At 39.5% G+C, this 10,300-nt stretch overlaps 1 long non-coding RNA gene across 2 annotated transcripts in view; it reads right to left on the bottom strand.

Moving 5' to 3' along the window:
- LOC116092053 overlaps positions 1-10,300 on the bottom strand; it is a 51,746-nt gene that overhangs the window by 25,907 nt on the left and 15,539 nt on the right. For both annotated transcript variants that reach the window (XR_004119162.1, XR_004119161.1), the window contains exon 2: positions 6,934-7,119. This is a non-coding gene — a long non-coding RNA (uncharacterized LOC116092053). The remainder of the gene's footprint in view (positions 1-6,933; positions 7,120-10,300) is intronic.

Raw genomic sequence — 10,300 nt, 5'->3', positions numbered from 1 at the left:
TATAGAAGAAAACTTCCCTAACCTAAAGAAAGAGATGCCCAGGAACATACAAGAAGCCTACAGAACTCAAATTGATTGGAGCAGAAAAGAAATTCCACTCTGAGTGAAACTATCCTGCAGTTCCACTCAGGTCTGTGGGTCTCTTCAGCCAGAGGTTAGACACGACCTGCAAAATAAATGGGTCAGGAAAACAAAGAGACATGGACGCCAAGTAATGTATCAAAGCATACACTTACTTGGGGGTATTTTAAACTTATATAGTCAGGTAAGAAATGAAACTGAAAACTCCAGATATGCATAACATAAATACAGTCTCATAAGTGGAGAAGCCAAGATCTCTCAAACTCAGTTCTCAGGCAGTCAGGTTTGTTTACATTCAGCCTGTCCTCGGGCAGTAGGCCGAGTCAGCAACCAGGTGCAGCTTCCTTTGAAATCCTCAAAGGCAAAACTGCAGTGTAGTGGGGCCATTGTTTAGCCCAGCAGGTGGCCACCTTCAGTCCCAGGCTATCAGCTCTGCCTCTGAGCTGGGGGAGGGAGCCAACATCTCCCGCTTCTTCATTAGATAAAAGGCAGGATCAAGACCATATCAAAGGGCAGAGTTTTGCACGGGAACCTTTACAGTGCTTAGATGGAAAGACCTGTGTATTTTATTCATGCTGGCTAGCATCTTACCCATCATCAAAGCGATGTGCAGCTAGTTTGACACTGCAAACTGGGCTTATAACATGTTTTTTATTTTCAAAAAATAAAAAACACAGCCACTTGGCATGTGCCTTTGTCTTAGGTTGATAGCGCCATAGCCCAAACCCAAAGAGACAGGCTTCGGTAATGCACCATCCATTTGTGCAGCAAATGCCAAGATATGCCTTTAATGCCTGCAAAGTCTGAGAAATGCCACTGTTTCTCTGAAAGTAGCTTTCTTTGAAGTTTTCGAAAGGTTTCTCACCATGGTGCTGGATCTGGGTGTAAGTCTCTGGGTTGCAAATTACCGGCTTTGACTCTGGAGGCAGTTACCTAGGGAACAGGTCTCAATTCATAAACAAATTAGTAGGGTTAGGCCAGTGACTTCGGGATCTTACTAGCCAGACCTCTTTGTCCGGGCATGAGCCTGTGTATTTGAATTGTTTGTTTTGCTTCGGGAGTAAGCAATTTTCCGGAATCAAATGGGAAGAAGCCAATTCAAGGCTGGCAGAAAAAGACTGTCAGCTTAAAAAATGAAAGAAAACGAAAGAAAAAGAAAAGAAAAAGACTTCTCAGCAGTGCGTTTAAGCACATTTGCTAAGAAGGCTGTGACTCTGAGACCACTTGGCGTATTAGCCTTTCAGGAAGCCACCGTGATCCATCATCTTTCTGGGAAAAAATACATATGGACCCTCTGCCCCAGACCAAGATGGGGTCCAGCCCATGCCAAGCATTCTTGAGCGGGTCCCTCCATTTGACCATGGCATACAAACTTGAAGTGTTAGGATGCCAATGTCAGTCTGTAGTGGACTGACCTTTGATGTCAGTCTGCAAAAAATTCAAAATAAAAAGCACAAAGGCAAGGTGTGCCTTTGGGGATCTCAGAGGAAACAGGTTCCCCCCCGACCCCCGGTTTTCAAAAGCCAGTTTTAAGTGTATGATGTGCTCGCTCAACAATTCCTTGTCCCATAGTGTTATATGGGATCCCAGTTTTATGAGTAATGCCAAAATCCTTGCAAAAAGACATAAAGTTTTTGTCAGTGTAACCTGGTCAATTGTCTGTCTTAATCACTTTGGGTAAACACATAACATTAAAGGCTTGTAAACAATGAACAATTACATTTCTAGAGGCTTCTCCTATATGCAGGGATGCAAACATAAATCCTGAACAAGTGTCAATACAGACATGTATATATTTAAGCTTTCCAAATTCTGCATAATGAGATACATCCATCTGCCAAATTTGGTTGGGCATAAGGCCCCTTGGGTTCACCCCCAAATGCGGTACTGGAGTTAAAATAACACACTTAGATCATTGTTTAACAATCATTCTTGCTTGCTCTTTGGAAATTTTATGTTTGAGCCTCAGAGTTTGGCTAGACAGGTGGAAATTATCATGATCCCGTTTAGCTAAGGCCACAGGATCTGAAACTAAAACCTGTCCTACCAGAGCCCTGTCAATGAGATTATTGCCTCTGGCTAATGGCCCAGGTAGGCCAGAATGAGCCCGTGTATTACTAATATAAAACTGATTTTTTCATGCAAGAATGATGCTTAGTAATTGAGAAAACAAGGCTCCTGCTGTGGTGTAGAAATTAAATGTACCACATGTCTCTAACAACGGTACTGAATGGGTTATGTAAAGGCTGTCTGTGTAGAGATTAAATGCATCAGGTACAGCTTCAAACACCTTTAATACTGTTGTTAATTCAGCTAATTGAGCTGAGAGACCGGGAGTCTTTATGACCACCTGTTGATTATTAATGAGATATCTAGCTTTTCCTTTAGAGGAACCATCAGAGAATACCACAAGGGCATTATTAAAGGGATGTGGAGAAGTTATACTAGGAAAAATCACTTCATCCACATTTACGAACTTTATCACTTTATCCTGGGGATAATGATTATCTATAATTCCTTGAAATCCTATCTGAGCAAGCCACCAGTCTGTGCTATGCTGTTTTAACCATGCATCTTCCTCCAAGGTAAAAAGCTGTATGATAACATCTGGCTCCTTGCCAAAATAAGTCAGTGCTTGTTTCCTACCAAGCACAATTATTTGAGCCACAGCTTCATAATATGGCAAGATATTATGTTTAGGAGATATCCTTGAATAAATCCACATTAGAGGTGCATTCTGCCATAACAACTCTGTGGGAGCATGAGTCATATAAATATTAATAAATAAAAAGGTAAAGAATAATCTATGTAAGTAACAAATTGATTTTCAATAGCATTTTCTACCTGTTGTAAGGCTGACATTCCTTCTTCAGTTAAAAATCTAGGAGAATTTGGATCAGAACTACCTTTGAGAATATCAAATAAGGGCTTCAAATCTCCTGTAGTAAGCTTTAAGTAGGGACGAAGCCAATTGATATCACCTAATAATTTTTGAAAATCATTTAAGGTCTTTAATTTGTCTCTATGAATAACTACCTTTTGAGGAATAACAGCTTGATCCGTGAGTGTAAAGCCTAAATAATTATATGGATTCTGAGTTTGCACCTTTTCTGGAGCTATCTGTAGTCCCTTCTCATTTAAGGCAACTTGTAAGTCTCTATAACATAAAAGTACTTCTTGAGGAATTTTTCCTGCTAAAAGGACATCATCTGTGTAATGGGCAATATATATCATTGGCCATTTTTTCCTTATAGGGTCAATGACCTGTGCCACAAACTTCTGACATAGCATAGGACTATTAGCCATGCCTCGAGGAAGGACTATCCATTGATATCTTTTCATAGGTTCCTTAAAATTAGCAGATGGAACACTAAAAGCAAATCTCTCACAATCCTCACGGTGCAAAGGAATTGTAAAGAAACAGTCCTTTAAGTCCATAAATATCTTGCAAAATCCTTTTGGAATTGTCACTGGAGATGGTAATCCAGTTTGTAATGTTCCCATTACTACCATAGTTTCATTTACCTTCCTTAAGTCTTATAATAGTCTCCATTTACCTGACTTTTTCTTGATAACGAATATAGGCATATTCCATGGGGAATTTGATTCCCTCAGATGTCCTGCTTTCAATTGTTCCTGCACTAGCAAGCTGCTTCTATTTTCTCTTGAGATAAAGACCACTGATCAGCCCATACTGGAATATTATTTATCCACTGAATTTTATCAGCATGAGGCACAGGCAAGATAGTGGCCATCATGGAAAATGTTTCAAACCTTTATTATTAGAACAAGGCTTATGGCCTCTGTATGTTCTAATGTCCTGTTTTGACCTCTGTTTATTAGCTAACTCACTAGGGCTGCACAATACCAGCCACATCTGTGATAACAGATCTCTCCCCCACAGAGTAACAGGGATATTTGACATGACATATGGCTGGATCTGCCCTGAATTACCTTTCGCATCTCTCCAGCTTAGAAGCTTAGAGCTTCATTTTAGGTTATTGGCATAGCCGATTCCTTGGAGATGAGTGATAGATACAGTTAAAGGCCAAGTTGAGGGCCAGTTTTGGCCTCTAATAATGGTCACATCAGCTCCAGTATCTATTAAAGCTTCAAAACTTTTTCCTTCAATAATTAATTTAAGATTAGGTCTTTTATTAGCAATAGACTGTACCCAAAATACTTCAGGAGCTCCAAAACAACTCTGTCCTTCCTCGTTAGTAACAGCCTTAGAAGACATTGGATACAAAGGAACCAAGATGAGTTGAGCAATCTTTTGATTAGCAGGTATGGTAATGACACCATGTGGCGAGGAGGCCATGATCTTAATTTCTCCCTGATAATAATGGTCCATAACACCTGGATAAATTTGCAATCCATTCACAATCATGCTACCTTTTCCAATTACAAACCCCCAAGTCTCTGAAGGTAAAGGCCCATGAACTCCAGTGGGCAGAATCTTAACTCCCATCTCTGGGGTTAGTACTATGTGACAGGTGGAGCATAGGTCCACTCCTGCACTTCCTGGAGTTGCTTTGAAGAGCTCAGATACAGATCTTCCTGACTTGTTGGCAGCCTTGTGGCCCCATATGCTGCCTGCTGTTTTAAGAACGGGGCTTGGGGCTGTTTTTTGACCAGGATTCGTTTTTTGACCAGGAGTTGTCTTGAAAACACTTTTTAATTCAACACTCTTTAGTCCAATGTTTCCCCCTCTTGCAACAAGCACAGACTTTTGGTGCAGCTCCTAATTTTTTAGGACACTCATTTTTGAAATGATTAATACTTCCACATGAATAACTGTTGGGGTCCCTCAGATGCAAGACATTGGAGCTTGCCACTGCAGACTCAACTCATGCCTTCTGTGCCTGAACCAAAGACTCACTACTATGAGTTCCACCTTTGAGGATTCCAGAGGAAGCTACACCTGCTGGCTGGCACATATACAGCCTGAGAACATCTGTTGTTGACCACCTCCCCCACTGTGGACTGCACCTCTGGCCACTCCCCTGAGTCAAGACCTGCGGGACACCCTGAGTCTCCACCTTCAGCCCAGCAGCCAGCTTCCCTTTCGGACTCTTCCTGACTCCTCCTGAATTCCTTATGTTATTCAAATGTTGTTGTAACCTAGAGATTCAGTTATGCTCTCTTGTATATAAATGCTGAACCGCCAAAGTAAAGGGGAGCCTTGATTGGAAATCCTCAACTTGGCTCCGGTGTCCTTTTGTTCTCGAACTCTGTGTTTCAGGTCTCCTTTGTCCCTTCGGTCGAGGCAGAACCCAGTTCATGAAACTGCGGGACAGTTTCAAATAACATTTTTTATTTTCCTGCCATTGTGCCAGAATTTCTGGAACTGTAGTGCCCTGCGATGCCACTGCAATAGCTAAACCCTGATTATAAGAAGGTCCAATGTCTGCACAAAGGCAAATATATCCAGATAAATCCATTTGACCCTTGTGCGGCAGAATAACTGCTCTGCATGTCGAATTAGCATTCTCAAAAGCTAATTGTGTGATAAGCAGACTGTCCGTATAGGAAGTCCCAAGCGTTCTGCTTGCTGCCTGCTGTAATCTAGCTATGAAGTTCTGGAAAGGTTCCTCTGGAACCTGCCAGATGCCAGCCAAAGTCCCACTACCTTTACCTTTCGTGCGTAATTGCAACCAAGCCTTTCTAGCCAATATAGCAAGTTGGGCAAATGCTCTAGCGGGGTACTCGATCTGTTTAGCATTCCCTTAAAACTGTCCTTCCCCTAGAAGCATGTCTAAATTCCTGTCTGGGTTACCTGACTGAGCGGTCTGCATAGCTGATTTCTTGCTAGCTTCCTGCCACTCTGAGTTCCAAACCAAATAATCACCCGCCTGCAGTGTGGCTCAGCACAAAATCTTCCAATCCTGCTGCGTTAGATTAGAATCTATGACATTGTCCAACAGCACTTGAGTAAACGGCACCTTAGGGACATATTGATGAATTGCTTCCTTTAGATCCTTAATAATTTTGATATCCAAAGCCTGATAATATCTATACACATCGTCATTCTGATCTCGCCATTCCACAACTGGGAAAACTAGCAGTCCAGAAGTGTCCTGCCCGCTCTCCCGAGCCTGGCAGAATGCTCTCTCTAAAGGCAAATGTCCTGCTTCCAGATAGCTGTCTTTCCTTCTGCCTGCTAGTGACTTAAACTCCCTTAGCTCCTCACTTAATTTTTGTAGCTTAATTTCAAGCTCTGCCTTACTTAAATGTGACTCTTTTTGAGTTTTTTCTCTTATCCGGGATGAAGCAGATTTTGCTTGGGCATGCCACTTCTTTCCATGAGATTTGGTGAATTTGCTTTTTGCAGAAGTAGTTTGGGCCTCCTCAGTCATTGTACTTGAACCTGAGGAGGATTCTTGATCCCTCTCGCTCTCCGTACTGGAGTCTACCGAGGAACTATCTGTCTCCATAGTAATATCAGAGCTAGTCAAACTTAGTTCGCTTTCTGAAAGCTCTTCTTTCTGCTCTTTCTCTTGCTCCATGATATCTATAACAAGCCCCGAAAGGTGGATAAGAAATCCATCCACCTTATTATTTCTGAGGGCCTTTCCGATTTTCTCCCAAGTTTTTTTTATTTATCTTGGTCAGTCCCAGCCAAGGACAGTGAGCTTCTATCTTTTCTGAAAGATTTGTCAATGCTTTCCTCTTAACCCTGACTCCCTTCATTCTAAGTAGTTTATCTGCATCCTGAATATGCTTGACCCCATTTCCACTGTCAAAACCCTAGGTGAATCATGCACTGGGTCAGTACCGATCCAACAGAGACCCCGTAACCTTCCTACACGGACTTCTACAATATGGCCAGTGCTTGCAAAAATTTCCTACCGTGTGGAATGGAATATGTCCCTTTTCTTGTTTCCTTTCTTCTTTATGCAGAGCTCTGCAAACAGACAGTGTGGCCTTTATCTATTTCCTCTGTGTCTGAGTACCACGCCCAGGCGCCTTCTGAGTGAACCATCCCACAGTTCCACTCGGGTCTGTGGGTCATTTCAGCCGCAGGTTAGACAGGACCTGCAAAATAAACAGGTCGGGAGAACAAAGAGACATGGACGCCAAGTAATGTATCAAAGTATCCATTTACTTGGGGGTATTTTGAACTTATATAGTCAGGTAAGAAATGAAACCGAAAACTCCAGAAATAAAACATATGCATAACATAAATACAGTCTCAGACATGGAGATACTGAGATCTCTCAAACTCAGTTCTCAGGCAGTCAGGTTTGTTTACATTCAGCATGTCCTCAGGCAGTAGGTGTTTCAGCAACGTTGTATAGCTTCCTTTGAAATCCTCAAAAGCAAAATTGCAGTGTAGTGGGCCATTGTTTAAGTCCAGCAGGAGTCTGCTTCCAGTCTCAGGCAGGCTGTCAGCTCAGAAGCCACAGAACTGAGGCAGGGGGGAGGGAGCCAACACCACTAGTCTAAAAGATCCTGGGCAGATGTCACACAGACCCTACAAGAACATAAATGCCAGCCCAGGCTACTATACCCAGCAAAACTTTCAGTTACCATAGATGGAGAAAACAAGATATTCCATGACAAAACCAATTTATACAATATCTTTCCACAAATCCAGTCCTACAAAGGATAATAAATGGAAAACACCAATAAAAGGAGCAAAACAACACACTAGAAGAAGCAAGAAAATAATCTTTCAACAAACCCACACAAACATAATTCCACCCCTTACAATAAAAACAACAGGAAATGACAATTACTTTTTCTTAATATCTTAATATGAAAATTAATATTACCAACATATCCTAATGGATTGAAATCCAAAAATATGAAGAATTAGAAATTTGTTGACTGTCATTCAGTGGTCTCTCTAACTTAGTAATTAGAGAAGTAGGTCCAATATTGTACAATCCATATACACTTTCAGCTTGTTTGTATGTGGCAGTGTCTTGTGTACAACATAAGGGTCTTGAAATCTTGCTTCTCCTATCTCAGCCTCTCTATTAGTAGTATTGTTTATTTCATGTTTTTACATTACACTATGGTTTTCAGAACAGCTTACATATTTCAAAAGTATTTATACAACCAAAAGAAATGTAGACAATTTTCGTGGGAGGTGGCTTGTAAGAGAACACAAAGAGTGAGACTGAATGCTTTGCTTAACGTTTGTAATTCCTGTATCAAGTTTGAAGAAGAGGACTTTATAAGTTACTCTTTCTCTGAGATGAATGCTTTTCCAAATTATCACAGCCAATGAACCAGATTCTTACCCTCACCTAATGTCTGTGCCACCCTCCAAGCAGAACCATTGTTCATTGAAACAGTTGGTGAATGACTTTATGGATAGACATTAATACACACACCATTTCTTAAATGGATGTAACCTGTTCTCTATGGGCTGAGAATAAAGCCACTCACTCAAGTCAAATAGCTTTGACCATAACAGGAAGTCTGTGTCCAAAAACTGTGGCTACAATTCATTCCTTGGAGCAGCAGAACTGTCAACTCACAGCTTAACTACTTTGGAAGTAAATTCCTTTGGTGATGTGAGGGTCCTTGAAGTACATACAGCCTTATGACAATGAAATCCAATGTCTAAAAATCGTTCTTATTTTGGGCTTGTACCACAGTAAGAGCCAGATTTTAAGCTCTACTAAATACAAAGCAAACAAATAAACAAAAAGACTTTATATATTTATGTTCATTTAAGGAAATACTAGTAGTGATGTATTATTTTAAAATATACAATTAATATGTTTGGAGTTATGTAAAATTTATATTGAGAAAAACGTATGTATTTTCAGGATTGCTGTAGACAAACATCTACATCAGACTGCTAAATTGATTGTTGTTTTATATCAAACAACTTTTATAATACTCATTTTTATTGTTATAATATTTTATAAATTTTAAAGAATATGACAAAAAAAGGTATTGTAGGTATTTAAGGGGTCTCTGGAAGGAGTTGAACTACAAAAGGGAAAGAAGAATGTGATTTAATTCTATTTACTTAAAATATGTTTTTAAATGTTAACAAATTCAGATAAATTGAAATCATGTATATTTTATCATCATAATGCAATAAAACTTAAATCATTAGAAAAAGAATAATTGTGGACATACTCTACATTTTTCAAATCTACTTGGATCATGGAATGTTGTGTGGCTTTGTCCTTTAGTATACTGTGGGTAAATCTACAGAATATCATGCTTAATGAAATATTCCAGGCACAGAAAGGCTGATACCTAAGATATAACATCCTTTATATATAAAATCCAAGTTAAATATACAGGAATAGAGAATAGATTGGTAATTACCAGATACTATAGAGGAATGGTAAGTAGGAAAAATGGAGATGATGGTCGAGGGGACAATGTTTAAGTTAAATATGAAGGATAAATTTATTGGCCAATTGAACAGAGCACTGAAAATATTCACCATTGAAACAGCCATATATCATTTCATTACTAAAAGAATAAATTTAAAATAATTTCACTACAAAATAATCAAATATAGTACATGAGGTAAAGCCATGTTAAAGAATTTAAGCACTGCACATCATATACATATATTATAACATCTCATTATATCCCAAAATAATTATTTTAGTAGTTTTAAAATAATAATTAATAATGATAATAATAAGTACAGAGAATAGGAGAATTTTGTAAAAAGCTGCAAGACAAGATATGGTGGGACAGTTGAAGGCAGTAAGGCAGTATGAAAAATGGCAATTGCTACTACCATATTTAGCTCAGATTGGCCAACCAGGAAATGATTAGTAAAGTCAGCATTCAATCAAGAGAAGAACAAATATAAATTGTCAACTACTTGATAGATATTCAAAAAATGGATTCATATATGTGTGTGCATATTCATATATGTATATACATAATGAACATGTCAATGAACATAAAAAATGGAATTAACTGAATGCATGAGCTAGTCCTTAAATGTGCAAGATCCGATAGAGTAATAATAGAGTTAATGAAACGAAAACTGCAGTGGATAAGTAATTTGAACTTATCTTTTGTTTTAATTAGCTATTTTACTTATTTATGTATCAAATGTTGCCCCACATTTCAACCTCCCCTCCCAGAGTTCCTCACTGCCTTCCCCCATTCCCTTCAACTTTGAGAGGGTGTTCCCCTTCTCTCTTTCCTTCTCCCAGGCATCCCACTTCCCTTAAGAACCAAGTTTCTACAGGATTAGGTGCATTCTCTCCCTCTGAAGGCA

This window comes from Mastomys coucha, unplaced genomic scaffold (assembly GCF_008632895.1).
Source record: "Mastomys coucha isolate ucsf_1 unplaced genomic scaffold, UCSF_Mcou_1 pScaffold15, whole genome shotgun sequence".
Taxonomy (NCBI): Eukaryota; Metazoa; Chordata; class Mammalia; order Rodentia; family Muridae; genus Mastomys; species Mastomys coucha.
Note: the sequence above shows the minus strand (reverse complement) of the source record. Positions and strands in the feature narration are given on the sequence as shown.